The sequence below is a fragment of the Pan troglodytes genome, chromosome 3 (genome assembly GCF_028858775.2).
Source record: "Pan troglodytes isolate AG18354 chromosome 3, NHGRI_mPanTro3-v2.0_pri, whole genome shotgun sequence".
Taxonomy (NCBI): Eukaryota; Metazoa; Chordata; class Mammalia; order Primates; family Hominidae; genus Pan; species Pan troglodytes.
The window spans coordinates 13708814-13725974 of record NC_072401.2 but is presented as its reverse complement, the minus strand read 5'-3'; the positions used below and the strand labels follow the sequence as shown (position 1 = coordinate 13725974).

Sequence of the window (17161 nt, the reverse complement as noted above, 5' to 3'; positions counted from 1 at the left end):
CTAGAACTTTATGATATTTTTAATTGTTTGGATTAACCAACCCTACAATTCTTCCACCTTTGGATTTTCTTTATATGTAAGATCATAAAAATATTCCTTATTTTAGCAAGTAGAATTGGGATTTTCTGTTACTTACAGTTCAAATCATAAAAACAGGGCATGTTAACCTAGGGCTGAGAAACCATTGTGGGCAACTATGGGATATTACATAACATTATCTTAAATGGAAAATAAAGGGAACTTTCTTTTAATTAATTCTATATCACTTATGTCTCCCTTTATGAGTTCTAAATTATTTATTTGCTACCTTAGTTTAGAAATATTTATTAATTGATTGGAAGCATGGTAAATAGAATGGAATCACCCTTGATCTTTGAACAAGGATTCCCATAAAACTACCATGAGACAATGATTCTCATACTAAAAACTCCCTTGACTGTTACTGCACTTGGTTTCAGTCTTATAACTTCGTTTCATTTTCATAGACATACCTCAATTTTTTTCTTTTGCTTTCTTCATCTTTTTATCTCTTTTATTTTTTTCTTATTTATCCTTACAAGTATTTAAATAAAAGTCACCAATATTTTCCTGATTTTGAAATACAGTGAGCTCTTTTAAAATCCCATATTTCTTAACCACTCCCTACAGTTAGGTACAATTAATCACCCCTTCCTTCTCATCTCTAGTTTCAGTGGCACTATGTTAACCTGAGTTTCCATTTTATCTCTTGGGTCACTCCTTCTTATATTCCTGTATGGCTCCTTCTTTTCTGCTTGATGTTAAACGTTAGTGAGTCTTAGAGATCTGTCCTTTGCCCCATTTTCTCTTCTCATTGTATCCATTCTTCCTCCATAATCACCTCTATTCTTGAAACTCTTTAGGCTGATGACTATTAAGTTTACATTTCTGGCTAAAATCCCAATAAATAATCATTTAATAAATGGAATGAATGAAAACAAATTCTATTCTACATCTAGAATCAAACATCAAAGGTACTTGGACTTTCATTTTGATATCTCATAGCACCTAGAATCCAGCACATCTCAATAAAGAGTCATCTTTTCTTCCTCCCTAGGTCCTACTCCTCTCCCTGTGTTTCCTGTCTCAGTCAATGACTTCTAGAAGGCTAGAAACTGCCCTGAACTACTCCCTTCACTTCTCATTTAATTGCTTACCACCTGCTGTCAGTTCTAGCTACTAAATGTTGGTCAATTTTTCTCCTCTTCACCTTACCTATTGTCACTCTGTTCAGAGCCTTAGCATGTCTTGCCTAAAATATACCAGTGGACCCTCAGCTGGCCTGCCATCCTCTAATACTGTCACTTTTCCTCTGATTCCTCCATGATCAAAGTGTTAACTTTACACATTGTGTTTTATCAACTATAGGATAAATTTTATAAGCAGCATATAAGTGCTCATAATATGACCCCAGCACATTTATTTTTAGGTCTATTCATAGGAATTTAAAATCTTTTTGTTATTGCCAAAGGGATTTTTATATTATATTTTATAATATATTATTTTTGTTATATAGAAAAATTATTTAAAAATATGTTTTTCAAAATTGGTCATATTATTGAACTATCCTATTAGTTCAACACTTTTTCATTCAATTACTTTTGTGCTTTACAGGTATGCTATAATATATTTTGCAAATAAATATATCTCTGTCCTCTATTTTTAACATTTGTAAGAGTTATTTCTTTATCGCAGTGTATGGTATTGTTTAAAAGTTCCATAAGAATGATAAATAAAAGTAGAAGTACTCATTGTTCTTGTCTTATCCTTGACTTTAATAGGAATTTATCTGAGGTACCACAATTGGGGATGATTCTGTTAATTAATTTTAAGATCAATACCATTTATCTTGTTAAGGAATATTCTATTCTCTTTAATTAAGATTTAAGATAAACAATGAATTTAAAATTTTATCACATAATGTTTAAACATTTGTTGAAATAAATGTTTTTTTCTATTAATTTATTGAGGTGATCAATTATATATAAACAACATGTTGTTACAGATAACGTATGAATCTGGAGCAACATTAGCTGGAAATTGGTTTGAGGAACTGGGAATACCAGAGTCTTATCTCAAGTTATTTCCACTCTTCCTAATGAAGTTTCTAAGAAGAAAATATGCACAAGGGATAATTACAAAGAAGATCATATTATAATTTAAAGAACCCTGGAGGGTAAGGGTGGGCCATAGTAAACACCAACTTTTCCTAAGTTGATTTTGCCTGCTAAAGCAGGCAACTGTTCTTTCTATTTTTATTGTACTCAACACCCAGCCCATGTGTCAGATCTTTACACTCTGGTCCCATGAAAAGAAAACATAGAAGAGAATAGATAGTGTTCTTTGAAGAAAGGCATAAGTTAGCTTGTGAGTTCTATTGTGTAGACAGAAAGGAATAAAATGGAAGGCAAGTCTATTGGAAATATTTCCTAATATTAAGGCAGTCTCGCTTTCTGGAATAAATTTGTTAATGAATCCTGTTGGTTCTTCAAAAATACGTCCAGGATCCGATATATTCTCAACACCTCCACTATTCCATCATGGTCCTGGGAACCATCACCTCCTGCCTGTATTGTAACAGTAGCCTCCACAGTGCTCCATTGCTTTTGCCCTTACCCTGAAAATCTATTTTCCACTCAGTATCCAGAGCGACTATTTTAAATTAAAACATAAGTCAGATTATGCCACTCCCGTGCTTAATATCCTCCCATCATCCCTGTCTCACTTGCAAAAGCCAAGGTTTTTCCAATGGCTTATAAGTCCCCACCTGAGTTGCTCCCCAATACCTCTCTGATTTTGTGTTTCCTATTCTCTCCTTGATCACTACAGCTGTATTAGGCTTCTGGAGTACACCAGGCACATTTTACTTCAAGGTCATTCTTCCTCCTGCCTTGGATAGTTTCCTCACATGCATGTGGTGATCAGTACTCTGCTAAATTCTCAACATACATCCTTTGAAGATCTTCAGAATTTTCTCTCTGGACAGTTCTGTTCTTTCTGATACTCTTTCCTAAAAACTTTAGTGGCCTTGGTCTCTCCAAACTCTCAGCATCACATTCTCAAATCAGCTCTGTCTGTGTTCTTTCTCTCTGCACCCCAGTCTAGAGACTCTCCAAGCAGTAACCTCACTTAATTTGTTTTCTGTCACTCAGGGATCACTGCCATTTGTCACCAGTGACTTGAAAACCATTGTTTCATATACTTCCCCCCACCCAGATTTTTAGTTATTTTAAATGGAAGGGTAAATCTGGTTCCTGTTATACCATATGGCCTAAAAGCAGAACCCCTCAGCACTTCTTAATTCGCTATCCTGCTTTAGCTTTTCTCCATAGTGCTTATTAACATCCAACACATTCTCTATGTTACCCATTTATTTACCTGCCATCTGTCTTTCCCCTCACTAGAATGTAATTCAACAAGGGATCTGTACTTGTTCACAGATGTATCTTTGGACCTAGATCAAGGGTTGGCACATTGTAGGCACTCAGTAGTTATTTGTTAAATGAATGGAGGAAGAATGTACTGGAACCAGGAAGAATTTACTCAGGACCATTAGGCCATGGTTCTACTTCTACAAGAAATCCCCAACGTCAGCAGGATCTGCTTCTAAGGGCTGGATACTCAGTCAGTGGCAAGAGTCTATCACCTCCTCCATCAACACTTCTCTTTGTGGAACACGTTCTCACTCCTCTTGCCATCTCCCATAAAGGGCTTTGCTTACCCAACACTCCTTAGCTGGATCACAACTCTGAGAAGCATAGCTGGAAGGTTTTAAGTTTCGTTTCAAAATATAATCATTTTACAACCAAGCATATATGTGTCTGTGTTTCTTCTCTACACCCAAACCTAAGCAGCTGCTACTTAATCCTCATCTCTTTCTTTGTGTAAAACATGCATGTAAAAGGCCTTTTTAGCTCATGAGGGTGGAAGTTCAGGTGGGAATGAATCCAAGGGAAACTTTGGACTCACTCAGCAGGGGTGGGCTAGCTAAATAACAGCACCTTTCCCCACAGACTTCCCCTTGTCATAGCTCTGTGCAAGGATTTCCCATCTGTCAGCTGGTGCATCCAGCAGTTACTCACTTGAGGAATCTAAGTTAAGTGTGGCATGTGTGGGAGTGTGTGCATGTGTGTGTGTGCGTGTGCGTGTGTGTGCATGTGTGTGTGTGTATGTGTTCATTGGAATGTGTGGGGGTTTCTGGGACAACTTTTCTCTACTTTTATTTTTATCTGCCTTTCGTTTAGTCTCTGCCTTTGTCCCACTTTGATTTTAATTTTGGTCTCAGGCTTTTGTCATGGGAGTCTTTGCTTTATTGGTTCCTTTTCATCCTTTAGGTCTCAGTTCAGATGTTTCTTCTTTAGAGAGAAATTTTCTTTTCCCACTGATTAATAAACAAGTTTCTCCTGTTTCTATCATTCCATTTACTCTGCATTGCAGTTACAGCATTCTGTAATTATTCAGTTTGTTTATCTATTTACTTGTCTCCATCTCTGTATATAAAATCCACAGGAAGAAGAACCTTGTTGGTCTTATTCACTTTCTTTTATCTTGTGCCTTGCATAGGGCCTGACACATAGTAAATGCTTAGAAAATATGTACCAAATTAATTAATTGATTGATTCACTAAGAGAAGAAGGGACAAGAATACTAATGAGACTATGCAGAATTGATATGGAATTGCACGTATTTGTATGGCTGGGCTAAGATTTGCAAGGGCGGAGAGGAGATTTAGGGCCAAATCAAGCAGGCCTTGTATACTCTGCCATGACCAGGATTGGGCTTTATTCTGGAGATAATGTGAATCTATGGAAGGACTTACATAAGAAAAGATGAAGTCAGTTTTATGTTTCAAAATGATCAATGTGTCTGGGTTGGTGAATGGATTAGAACAGAATAAGACATGCTGCAAAGGGACCTGTTTGGACACTGTTGAAGTTATCTGGGTAACAGATGATAAAACCCCTACTTAAGGCCAACAGCAGTAGAAGCAAAAAATATTTGAAAAATTTGAGATAGGAAAAACAAGTCTTGATCGAAAGTGGGCAATGAAGAAATTGGAATAAAAAAGAGTATAAAGAGCAGCCAGAAGGTTAAGTGGGTCAGACAGAGCAAAGAAACACTGACATAAAATAAGTCTGGTTTGGGTGTCAGTGAAAGTGGTAGAATAAAGGCCTCTGAAAGTCCTCTCCTCCATAAAAGCAATAAGAACAAGGGCAACAATTTTCAGAATTAACTTTTTTAAAAAACTGTAGACATTAATAAAAGATTTGGGGAAAATTCAGGGAACATTTAAGAAAAGCAGCTGAATTTTGGTATAAAAACCTGATATGAACAGTGCAGTATTAATTTTTCCTATTCTCATCCCTTCATTTCCAGCTCCATGGTAACCTTGAAAACCAACAGACTATGACCACAGTAAAAACTCGAGACTTGGTTGCCACTAGAGGGGGCAAAAGAGGGTTGGAACTCTTTCAAAATCCTATTTCTGGAGAATTTGTTATTTTTTTTTTACCTGCCTGGTGGTTCCCTGGAAGACCCCATTCTCAAAGTAGTCTTATTTAACTGATTCAGAGATCATCTAGTATGAATAGCTTTTTTCTTGGGGTCATTTATTGAAAACAATTAAGAGCATTTGTTTAGATTATGGCTGCCTGTGGTAGTGAATAATAGTTGGGGCAAATAATAGCTTAACAGGAAATGCTTGAAATTGATGTCCATAAAGGGCTCTGAAGAACTTTGACACATTCCTGAGAATCTAGAAGGCCATGTGCATGCTGTGGTATGTATGAACGTTCAGGGAATGCTTGAGAAGGCTCTAAGCTCTCACCAGTGTCTCACTTTGAGGCTTCACTTAGGGGAAACTGAAAATTAAAGCAGAGTAGTTAACTGTCTAGCTAAATGTTGAAGGCATGTTCAATATGCACGTAGAGCCATTTGTCAAAGACTTGGGGGCTTATTGATTCCAGGCACTTAAGGACATCTCTGTCCAATTGACAACTATGTTAACAAAGCAGAGACTTCTGTGTTGATACATGTAAAAGAATGCAGATTTTACAGCACTAGTTCAAAAAATTACTAAATAAACAACAGCAATAACAACAAACAGTAAAAGCAACAAACCCTGGTTGGGGGGCAGGGGGTAGAATCCAGAATTGCCATATTACCTAAAATGTTCAGTTTTGACAGAAATTATGAGATATGCACAGAAACGAGAAAGTATGACTCTTACACAGGAAAAAGCAGTCACTAGAAACTGTCTTTGAGGAAGCTCAAATGTTGGACTTGCTAGATGAAGACTTTAAATCAGCTATTTAAAGTATATTCAAAGAGCTAAAGGAAAACATGTCTAAAGAAATAAAGGAGAGCTGAAGAATGAGTTTTCAACAAATTGAAAATATCAGTAAAGATAAAAATGATAAAAAGCAGCCAAACCAAAAACATGGAGTTGAAAAGTGCAATAACTGAAATAAAAAGTCACCATGGGGGCACTTGAACAGGTGGGAGAAAGAATATACCAAGTTGAATGCAAGTAATTGAAATTATCTGGTCTGAGAAACAGAAAGGGAACACAGCAACAAAAAATGAAAGGAGCTGGATAGACCTGTGGCATACCATCAAGCATACCAATATACACATAATAGGAGTCTTCAAAGAGGAGGATGGGGAGAGAGGGGGAGAGAGAGAGGAAGAAGAAGAAGGAGGAGAAGGAGGAGAGGGAGGAGAAGGAGGAGGAGAGGGAGGAGGAGAAGAAGAAGAAGAATGAGAAGTAGAAGGAGAAAGAAGATGGAGAAAGAGGGAGAAGAAGAAGAAAGAAGAAGAAGAAAAAAGAAGAAAAAGAAGAAACAGGAGGAGGAGAAGGAGGAAAAGAAGAAAGAAAAAGAAAGAAAGGAAAAAGGATGAGAAGTGTCAGCAGAAAAAGGGGAGTAGAGGAGAGGAAAGGGGAGGAGAGAGAAAAAGGGAAAGGAGAATGGGTGGATTGGATATTTGAAGAAATAATGGTTGAAAAGTTTCCAAATATGATAAAAATATATTAATGTAGACACCCAAGAAGCTCAATGAACTCCAAGTAGTGTAAACTTGAAGAGATTCACGCTTAGGCACATCACAATCAAAGACAAAGACTCTTAAAAGCAGCAAGAGAAAAGTGAATGGCCACGTACAAGGGGCCCTCAGTAGGATTAATGGCTAAATTCTCATCAGAAACTGATTCTGGAAGTTAATTGAATGTTTATTCAAAGTGATGAGAGATAATACTGTGAGCCAAGAATTCTGTGTCCAGTACAACTATCCTCCAAAATTGAAGGTGAAATTAAGACATTACAAGATAAACAGAAACTGAAAAAATGTGTCACTAGCAGACCTGTTGTACAACAAATACTAAAGGAATGCTGTAGGCCAAAATAAATGACACTAGAGAGTAACTCAAATCTGCATAAAGAAATAACATCAGTAAAGGTAACTAAATAGGTAAATATAAAAGACAGTATAAATGTATTTTTTTGTTTGCAAATTTTTTCTTCTGTATAATTTATAAGACAATTGTATAAAGCAATAATTATAAATCTATGTTGATGGTGGTACAACACATAAAGGCAATTTGTGTGACAATAACTGCACAAAGGAGGGATGAGGGAACAAAGTTTTATATACTATTGAAATTAGGTTGATATTAATCTGAGCTAGACTGTTATAAGTTAAAATACAATACTGTAATGACCAGAGCAACACTAATACAGGACTTAAAAAAAAAAAAAGTGAAAGAAACAAGGGGATTAAAATAGCAGACTAAAAAAATACCTACTTAACACAAAAGAATGCAATGATTTAAGGATAGAGAAACAAAAAAGACATAGGAAATGGAAAACAAATAGCAAAATGGCATACATAAATCACACCTTATCAGTAAATACATTAAATGTAAATGTATTAAATACTTCATTTAAAAGGCAGGGATCCTCAGAATGGATAAAAATTATCTAAATATATGGTGTCTACAAAAGACACGTTTAAATTCAAAGAAGCATATAGGTTGAAAGTAAAATAATTTAAAAATTTATACCATCCAAACAGTAACCAAGAGTGCTGAGTGACTACATTAATAACAGACAAAAAGGCTTTAAGTAAAAACCTGTTACAAAATACAAATAATGGCATTATATATTAATAAAAATGTTAATTTACCATAAGATATAATGCTTATAAACATATAACTAAAATCAACCTGAAAACAGTGTCCCACAACACATGAAACAAAAACTGACAAAATTGAAGGAAGATACAGGCAAATCAATAATAATAGTTGGAGACTTCAATGCCTCAATTTGAATAGGACAATTGGGAAGAAGATCAGTATGGGACTAAACTACTTCATCAATGCTAAAATTCAACTAGATTTAATAGGCATACACGGAACACTGCCCAGAAAAAATCAGAATAAAATAAGTCTGAAGTATGGAATCCCGTATGAAAAGTGTAATGAGTTGGGACTGAGAATAATTAGAGAGTAGAAAATAGGAAGCCAAGATGGGTTTAAGCAAAAGGAATTTGTAAAAGGCAAAGTGGTTCACATGTTTGTGTCTTCAGATCTTGAAGACATCCAGCTGAGTTTTCTGACACGATTTTCTTTCATCAGGATACACCCCCTACCCCCACTTAATCACCCAAGTCGTAACCTCTCCTTCCCCTTTACAGATAAACCCTGGTGTCTAACACATTCTACTTTCATCTCTACCCTCATCAAGAGGTAAGCTTGCAAAAGTGTTGAGACTTTGAAAGACTGAAGATAAATAGCTCAGAGATATCAAATTTGGAAGTATTTAAGAGATTACTAGCCAGTTCTAAGAGGACGGCACCTAAACTGGCAGTCCAGAAACTGCCAGTGTGTTCTAAATACCCTGACTTGCATTTAAAGCATAGGTTTGTTTTCCATTGCAATATAGAGATTCAGCACTATCCATGCCTATGGGTGCCTCACAATTTTTGTACAATGGTTAAATGCTAAGTTTTCCCTGTAGAACCACATGTGTATAGGGAATTAATTCTGCCACTTAACATATGTGTAGTATTGCACAGCTTAATCTCTTTAAGCCTTAGAATCTTTATTTGTAATAATAATAATGTCTATCTCATTGTGATGTTGTGAGAATTAAATGAAATAATATTGTAAACTATTTAGCTGAGTGTCTTTTGTGTAAGGAGTTAATATCCTTACCCAGATTAAATGTTCTTCAAAGGAACTCAGCCTCATTAGACTGGGATTTAGATCTCTGTCCAGGAGAAATCATTCTTTTAATTTAGGCAAATTTTTTTCTGGAGCCTTATTGCAACTGGTCAAGCTATATTAGAAATGAAGACCTATTGTACTAACCGCTCCCCAAGGACTCATTCCTCCCTGCTAATGTAGCCCAGGGAGCAGAGGCATGAAATAGTTAAATAGGAAAAATTCTGACTTGCTCCACACAAGGCAAATGCTTATTAACATTATACAGGAAATATCAAGTCACCCTGCTTCCAGCCAATGGAGCAAATCCATTTGTATGTTAGACCTCCCTCAGTTGACCATTTTACAAAAAGTTGTCAAATATAAAACTAGCCTTTTATTACCACAGCAAAAAAGCTTAGAGAAAAGCACAAGCTGAAGCTGAAAATATGACCTTGACTCAGGAAAGGAAGTGGCAGATCGCGAGAGAAGAGAACAATGTGAGGCCCTAAGAGGATTAACATAGCCTGGAGGAAGACAAAAAATCCAGAGTGGACCAGAGCTGGGAGTCTTTTTTACTCTGTCCAGCTAGAAACTTTCTAACATTTCTTAGCAAGGAAGAACTAAAATTGATTGTTTTTTTAATGGATACAAGCTTAGATTGTCAATGGAGAGAATTGTAGCTAGTTTTCAACGTAAAGCATGGAAGTCAATCTTTTAAAATTAACTGTTATTATAAAATCCTGAGTTTAAGACCCCTCCAGGCATTGCTCTTTAGAGACACCTGAGCTGCTTGAACAGAACTGTCTATTTCAGTTAAGATTCTGGTGCCAGAGTGAGGAAAACCATGTGGGGAGCAGTTTTCAGAGTACTTCTTTAGCCAGTTTACTTCTGCTTAATGACAACAGAGGACTTATTCTCTTGTACACCCTCTGTGTCCTCCACTGTAATGAGAAACCCAGACAAATAACTTCTTAAGGTACCTCAGGTTCTAGAAGCCTCCGATACTGCCATAACATTGACATAAAACTTTTAATCCCCACCTGGTAGTGAATCTAAGTAGCAAAAAAAAAAAAAAAAAAAAAAAAAAAAAAGCAATGTGAAGTGAGTTCTTCCATCCTGGGGGAAGGAAACTCAAACAATTTCCTAGTGACCTCATACAGCTTGGGCACAGAAAGGAGTAAGGAATAAAAGGTGATAGAAATAAGATTTACATTGATATATTAGGTGAGGGTTACTGGCCGTGGTCTGCCTTTTCAGTGGAGTTAGAAGCTGCTACAGGATATTTTACCAGTTACAACCTATGTATGTGAGAAGGAGCCTCCTATTGGGAACTTTTCCAAGGTCTAATAAAGCTGTGCTTTGCTCTTTCTGACCTTGGCCCAGCGACAGGTAAGTCCCACAACTTCTACCACCTTATAAACACTGAGATGGGCCATGAGAAAGGAATATAGAGGCTCTATTTAGAGGATTAGGTCAACAAGCAGGCAGAAAAATGTCAAAACCACTAATCTAATTTACTGATGCTCTTAATGGGAGAATATAGGAAAATTTTTTGCCATGTACTACAAATATGCCTTCAGCATCTTCATCCAGAGAACCCCAAAGTTAAGGAATTGCACAAAGAACAAGTAGTGTTACTGACCCAGGCAGAGAGTGGAAATGAAGGGAAGAACTCAGAGGTGAGCTTGGGTAACAGGCTTCTCTCCTTTCCTTTCCTTTCTTTTCCCTTCCCTTCCCTTCCCTTCCCTTCCCTTCCCTTCCCTTCCCTTCCCTTCCCTTCAATTCCCTTCCCTTCCCTCCCCTCCCCTCCCCTCCCTTCCCATTTTCTTTTCTGTCTTCCTTCCTTCCTCTCTCTTTCTTTTGTGTTTTAGATGTAATTTGAGTGTTTACTGTATGCCATGGTACTATGTTAAGAATTAGGAATAGAAAGATTAATGGTGCAAGTCTTGCCATTGACTTATTAAAAGAATTTTATCAAGAACCTAAGTAATGACTAATGAACAACACCTAGTTCCTACTCTTTGAGAACCCTCAGTTTGCTTTAGCCAACAATGTGCAATATGGTGGATAAATGGGTACAGTATCACAGGAATAGAGGAAGTAAGTCACTTTCCAAGGGCAGTGAGAAATAGTTAACTAACATGATGACAGTCAAACTGAGTGAAGGTTGATTTGGAGATTTTTATGTGATGGTGTGGAAGGAAGACTTTCTGGCCATGTGGCATGGTATGATAATACAAAAAAGGGTGGTGGTTTTGGAGAATGGTGTGGTGTTTAGTCTTACTGATCCACAGGGTTAGGAGGAGGAGGTAGGAATTATTAGAAGATAAAGCTGGTTAGATCTGCTTGGTGCAAGATAATGGAGGGTCTTCCCAATTAAATTCTTCAGAATTAATTCTGGCCGTAGGAAATCATGAGGAGCACTTAAGTAGGGATGGAGTGGGGTGAAGACTTGAGTTGCTTTGCATTTTACAAAGATCATTTTGATAACTGGTGGTGGTTGGAAACCAAGAGATCAGATAGAAAGTAGTTGCAGTGGTATGTGAAAAGAGGGGTGTGGGAGTGAAGCAGGACAATGATGAAGGGACAGCACTCTCTATCCACAAGAGGAAATAGACATGTGTATGATTAACTGTAATAGAGTTTGGAGTAAACCCAGAGAATTAAAATGAATGCAAGGGGCACAACACCCCTAATGTTGAGGTTCTTTCTAAGCAACTCTTCATGGGCAGAAGCCTTCTTGATGAAAGAAGTCAAGTGACAACTGCCAATAAGTCTTGGATAAATCTCAACATAGTAGATACCCTGGAGCTTCTGGAAAATCTTAAGATCAGTTGACTAGCAAACAGATTAATAACAAAGATCTCTTTTCTGGCACTAAGGGAGTTTTTATGGCTTTCAGAAGCCCTTCTTACAAAAACACCCAGAACAAAATAAAATTGACATTTTTTTTTGCTTTGTCCTGGAAGCTAATGGTGCTTTTGAAGAGGATAGAGAGAAAGTCTGTACATCTAAGCTGACCTCTCAGTCAGCTGTACTTGCAAACCTCAGGCCTTAGTTTCCCCATGGATGTGAATGGTCAGCAACACTAGGTTCTTCTAGTCCTAGCTATGCTACTTAAGTAATTTATGGCTGTGGGTGCGTAACCTCCCCCCTCAGGATGAATCTGTAACAACAGGAGGTTGTAGTAAGTGCTCTTTTAGATTTTCTCTGAAATGCTTACTCTTTGTCACTCTGGGTCTAGCCTGGCATGCACTGGGAGTCCCAATAAAGGTTTGAAACACAAGAATAAATAAATGGAGCCAGGTGCCTTGGAGAGATCACTTGAAAGATGTTAAGTGCTCATATTACAAAGCCCTGGGGCAGCCTCCCTGGTGGCAGCATCCCTTAAGGTTTATGTCTGTTTTCAGGGTGACATTCTTCTCTCAAGGTTATGGGGATACAGGAGGTGAGAGAAGAGTTTATTCCTGAATCATGGAAATGAACACACTGAAATCAGATCTTCCTTCCCGGTGTGGATTTGTTCCCAGGTGTCAGCCTGCAGAGTTGGGTCACCAACCAGTTGCAATGCTGCACAGGTTGTATTTTTTTCTTTGCAACATTCGGTGGAACGTTTCAGGCTGGGGTGAGGGGAGGATTATCTGAACCAGATGTTTGGGGGCTATCTCTCTGACACAATTGAGGAATTAGTTTTAAGTGATTATCCATGTGACCAGTCTTGGAGCACTCACCTTTCTGGGCCAGGAAAGCAGGGCTTGGCTGACTACATTCTAAGGAGAAGAAGCAAGGGGTGTTGAGGGCTGTGTGCATGGATATACTTGTGCTTGGAGACTGTTTCCAGAAAACGGTTCATGAGTCAAGTAAAACCAGCTACAAGGGGTTCCCCGGAAGATGGGTCTCAGATAACTCTGAAGAGACCTAGAGCCAGTGTGGCTGAGGAATTGTAAACTGATTCTATGTGCTCAGGATAGCACAGACTTACACGAAAGTCACTCTTAGGAGGAACTACTGATGGCTAAGGGGGGTCCTGCAGGAAAAACTACTGAGAATGAACCTGGTTGCTGAACATGCCAGCTGAGGAGGTGTGGTTAGGTGGCAGTCAAAGGCCACCTATCCTGCTACCCTCCCAGCCTTACGTAGTCTGTATAGCCTTGGTTCAATGTGAAACTCAAGTTGTGCTTAAGATACCAGGCACAGAGAGGTAAGGAATCCTATATTGACTGATATGAGCCTCATGGTGTGAATAGGGGCTTTGAATAAAAACTACATAGAATTCTACAAGAGAAAGGCACATTTATTGCATACATGGATTCATGTCTTTTGATTTGCATCTGCAACAAAAATGAGTACAATGAAGTGAGAGAGTTGCAGTGGCTGGAAGTCCCAGTGGGGTGTTTCAGGCACACTAAAGATGGAAAGGCTTCACAGACAAGGCCAAAATCAAGATTAAAAGATGGCTTCAGCTTAGGTTTTAACACTATGCCAATAAAAATCTGCCCTTTGCCCCTTATGTTAACCTCAAAAGGCTATATACAAAGAAGATGACTGTAAACCTGTAATGGCGGATTTTGGCTTCCATGGGAAGAAATACACAAGGCATTATTCTGCTCGTCTTTATTCCCTCTGTCCTCTCTGGCCTGCAGTGGAGCAGATTCCCATTTTCCTCGTGTTCTATGGGAGGGAGCATAAGACATTTCACTGGAGAGCAACAGCTCATTGAGGGAGGGTAGCGTTCACTCTGAGTCATCCTCGTTGAGGCTTTGTGGGTTTGGTTTTATTCAGCCTGTGTTGCCATGACAAAGTACCATAGAGTGGGTAGACTAAACAACAGAAATTTATTTGTCACCTTTCTGGAGGTTGGGAAGTCCAAGATCTTGATCTTGGTGCTGGCCAATTTGGTTGCTGGTGAGAGCTCTTTTCCTGACTTGCAGACAGCCACCTTCTCACTGTGTCCTCACATGACCTTTCCTCAGTGCTTGAGGAGAAGGAAACCGTGAACTCTGGTGTCTCATTCCTTTCTTATAAAGACATTAATCCTATTGGATCAGGGCCTTACTCTTATGATCCTGTTTAACCTTAACTACTTTAAGTTAGGCCCTGTCTCCAAATGTAGTCATTGGGGGTTAGGGCTTCAACGCATGAATTTTGATGCCACAAACGTTCAGACTGTAGTATCATCCCTGTAGTGTGACTAGAATATAGGACACCAGAGGGTGGGCGGAGAGAAGTATTGGAAATTCTTTCTTCTACCCTCTAGCAGGCAGGAACACTGTTTGCCAGCATGCCACTTTTGGTTCTTTACCAAGACCAAAGGAATTCTGAGCCATTTTTATGGGTAGAACACTGTAATATGTTCTTAATATATTAACATTTTAAATCTCACAACAACCTCATACTGAATAAACCATTACTATTCCAACCTAACAGCTTGTAGATACAGAAAGGTTAATGATCATACAACACCAAGACTTATTCTAATCGTGTTATATGGGTTAATGCATTTAGTCTTCACAATACCCCTAGGAAGTTATGAAAAAAAAAATTAGCCAACCCTTAGAAATAAGGCGAAAAGAGGGTTGCACGTTCTTTTAAAGTCACACTCAACATTGTCAGATGAGACTGCTGTGACAAGCAGAATAATAGCTCTCCAAATATGTCCACACTCTAATTCCTGGTTCCTGTGAATTGTTGTGTTACAGGTAAAAAGGACTTTGCATATGTAATAAAGCTGATAGAATTTAAGATAGGGAGAATATCTTGGGCTATCAATGTGGACACAATCTGATCAATTGACCCTTTAAAGGCAAAGAACTTTCTTCAGCTGGTGTGCATCAAGAGCAGAAGGGGAAGTCAGAGATTCGAAGTGTGGGAGGGACCTGAGCTGTGTTGTTGGAGAGGGGCACATAGAAAGCAGGAGAAAAAAATGCAAACAGCCTCTAAGAGTAAGGCCACCTGGCTGAAAGCCAGTAGAGAAACCGGAAACACAGTCCTACAACTAAATATCATGGAGCCTACAAGTGCTTTCTTCCTAGAACCTCCTGATTAGATAGAGCTCAACTGGCTGACACCTTGGTTTTGGCCTTAGAAAATCTGAAGCAGAGAAACTAATTGAGCGGACCTGGATTTCTGGCCTACAGAGCTGTGAGATAATGAATTTGCGATTTTTTGTTTGTTTGTTTGTTTCTAAAGCTGCTGTTTACAGTAACTTGTTTCAGCACCAACAGAAAGCTAGTACATTCACTTGAGAACTCTCTAGGGCCAGTGCTGTCCACTAGAACATTAAGCTATGGCCGAAATGCTCCATTCTATCCTCTCCAATACAGAAGCCACTAGTCACAGCTGGCTACTGAGCACATAAAATGTGGCTACAGTGACTGAGAAACTGAATTTTCAGTTTTATCTATTTCTATTTAACTTACATTTTAATTTAAACAGCTACATGAGGTTAGTGGTTACCGTATTTGACAGTGCAACTGTAGGGTGTGTACCTGTATGTCACTTACTATTGACTAAATAGGGCCCAGACTCTTTAAATTATTCATCAATGTGTAAGTTTTTGTCTGATAGAGATGTAAATGTTTTCTGTCTAGTGGAAAAGATAACTCCAAAGCTTAGGAACATGTTTCCTATATGATATTAACCAGTTTTGTATCTAATCTAACAATCTTATTCTGATATTCTAGTGTCTATAAAATGTCAGTTCTTCAAATGCTCTTTGAACTACTTTTACCCTGTTGGTTTCCTACTTAATGAGTTAGAGCTTTGACATCTGTGCAATCTATATTTGTATGTGTCACATTTTTAAATTTTCTGTGAAAATTATGCTATTATTAGATGCTCCTATTATCCTTATTTTACTCATGGTCAAACTGAGACACAGAGATGTTAAATCATTTTTCTTTCTTTTTTTTTTTTTTGAGATGGAGTCTTGCTCTGTCGCCCAGGCTGGAGTGCAGCGGCGTGATCTCGGCTCACTGCAAGCTCCACCTCCCGGGTTCACGCCATTCTCCTGCCTCAGCCTCCCGAGTAGCAGGGACTACAGGCGCCCGCCACCATGCCCGGCTAATTTTTTTTGTATTTTTAGTAGAGACGGAATTTCACCGTGTTGGCCAGGATGGTCTCAATCTCCTGACCTCGTGATCTGCCCGCCTTGGCCTCCCAAAGTGCTTTGGGATTACAGGCGTGAGCCACCGTGCCCGGCCTGCTAAATCGTTTTTCTAAGGTAACATAGCTGATGAGGTACAGCCAGTATGACTCCAGAGAGCACACTCGTAACTAGTGCACAAAAATGTCTTGGTTTGTTTGAACATTGATTGAAAAACACAACATCAGGGCATCTATGGGGTATACTTCCTGGAATGTGTTTCAAGGGAGCCCTGGAAACAGCGAATGTTCATAAGGCAGAGAAATGCCTGGCTGTGTGGGGTAGTTAGAAGCATCCAGGGTCTAGCACATGAATATTTGAAGGTTGTGCTAGGGAAGGGCTGAGGCTATTTCGTGCTGGCTGTTTTTCTTGATCTGCTAGGGCTAAGTTATTTTGGCTTGGTCTTGGTGAGGAAGCTGTAGAGAGAAGGTATCAGAGCTAACAGCAGTAATTTAACAGTTTCCCATTTCATGTGTTGTGACATCCATTTGCAGAGTTACACCCAAAACTTGTTGGAAAAGATTTCCCTCCTCCCATCGTGATTACGTAAATTGATGGAAGTTGTATTTCTCTGGGAGGTGGCAGATCTATGGAAGGGTGACTTGATCTGTTGCTCTAGCCATGTGTCAGGAAACTCCACCACCAGCAGATGAGAGATGCTCTGCTCTCCACACTTAGTCTAACTTTGGGTTTCCCCATGCTTCTGTGCTACTTTCAAGCCATGATCTTTGGGTGACATTTGATAACTCTGTCCATTTCCCTTAAAATTCCAAAGGTTATTCTCTTAAAGGTGGAAC

General features: G+C 38.6%; 1 long non-coding RNA gene across 1 annotated transcript in view; it reads left to right on the top strand.

The window, feature by feature from the left end:
- The window catches only part of LOC104005986 (uncharacterized), a 64024-nt gene that overhangs the window by 12503 nt on the left and 34360 nt on the right, over positions 1 to 17161 (top strand). The window contains exons 2-3 of the long non-coding RNA XR_008547441.2: positions 8710 to 8761; positions 12631 to 12798. This is a non-coding gene — a long non-coding RNA (uncharacterized LOC104005986). The remainder of the gene's footprint in view (positions 1 to 8709; positions 8762 to 12630; positions 12799 to 17161) is intronic.